Below are 1,685 nucleotides of genomic sequence, written 5' to 3'. Positions count from 1 at the left end.
GGTTGTTTATTGACTTGCCGGTCGAGTATTGCCCAGAGGTTTTCGATGGGGTTCATGTCAGGAGATTGGCTCGGCCAGGGCAACTGCTGGATACCATTTTCCTCCTGTCACTTTTGGGTGTTTCTAGCAGTGTGACACGGTGTTCCATCTTCCTGGAACAATATTGTGTTCTTGTCCACGAAACCCGAGGAATAAAGTGGCAAGAGTCCTTCCTCCAATATTTTGCAAAATTTATGTTGCCAACGCACTCCACTAAGCTCGATCTCCCACCAACCCAAACAGCTCCCCAAACCACCATGCTGAAACCATCATGCTTCACAGGTGGCTGCAATCTGTTGAACCAAAACTCTTGGTGAGGAATTCTCCAGATCCATATCCTTCTACTGTCCGAAAATTGAGCGAATTTTGATTCATCTGAGAACAATACGGTCTTCCAAAAGTCCAGAGGCTTGGTCATCATATCACTTGTTCACTTCTTTCGTCTGACTATGTTGGCAGGTCTTAATAAGGGCTTCTGTCTAGCTGCTCTGCAACGATAACCCAATCTTTGGAGAATCCGTTGAACAGATTTTGGGCTCATCCCACCAACTTTGGCCACTTCTGCAGTTGTTAATCTGGGATCCATTTCAATGCTCCTCTTGACAGCCCTTTTGTCTTCTACGATGGACCAGGACACTGCTCAGTTGTTTCCTTGCCGTGTTTCCTGAATTGCACGATGATTCTGTTGACTGTCAAATATGGGATTCCCAAATTCTGCAAAATTTGCCACTGACTTATTCCACCATCTGCTTGACCAACTATCCTTCCTCTAACAAAATCTGACAATCGAGAGAACCTTGAGTTCTAAGCATGTTGTAGCACAAGATAATTAGTGTGCGGACCATTTTCATTTATATAGTGCTCTGTGAACACAAATTAGTTAGCATAAATCAGTTAAATGACGAAAAATTAGGTGTCTATTTACTTGTGACCACTCAATTATAACAGATCCAAACAGTAATATACTGATATAAAATATGGCTAATGGTCATGGAATTCTTTATATTATAACAGATCGAAACAGTAATATACTGATATAAAATATGGCTAATAGTCATGGAATTCTTTACATTATAACAGATCGAAACAGCAATGTTTTGATATAAAATATGGCTAATAGCCATGGAATTATTTAAATTATAACAGATCGGATCAGTAATGTACTGAAATAAAATATGGCTAATAGTCATGGAATTCTTTAAATTATAACAGATCCAAACAGCAATGTACTGGTATAAAATATGGCTAACAGTCATGGAATTCTTTACATTATAACAGATCCGAACAGTAATGTACTGGTATAAAATATGGCTAATAGTCATGGAATTCATTACATTATAACAGATCCAAACAGTAATGTACTAGTATAAAATATGGCCAAGAGGCATGGAATTCTTTACATTATAACAGATCCAAACAGTAATGTACTGGTATAAAATATGGCTAATAGTCATGGAACTCTTTACATTATAACAGATCCAGACAGTAATGTACTGGTATAAAATATGGCTAATAGTCATGGAACTCTTTACATTATAACAGATCCGAACACTAACGTACTGGTATAAAATATGACTAACAGTCATGGAATTCATTACATTATAACAGATCTGAGCAGTAATGTACTGGTACAAAATATGACTAAC

Source organism: Limulus polyphemus, unplaced genomic scaffold, assembly GCF_000517525.1.
Source record: "Limulus polyphemus unplaced genomic scaffold, Limulus_polyphemus-2.1.2 Scaffold8589, whole genome shotgun sequence".
Taxonomy (NCBI): Eukaryota; Metazoa; Arthropoda; class Merostomata; order Xiphosura; family Limulidae; genus Limulus; species Limulus polyphemus.
Note: the sequence above shows the minus strand (reverse complement) of the source record.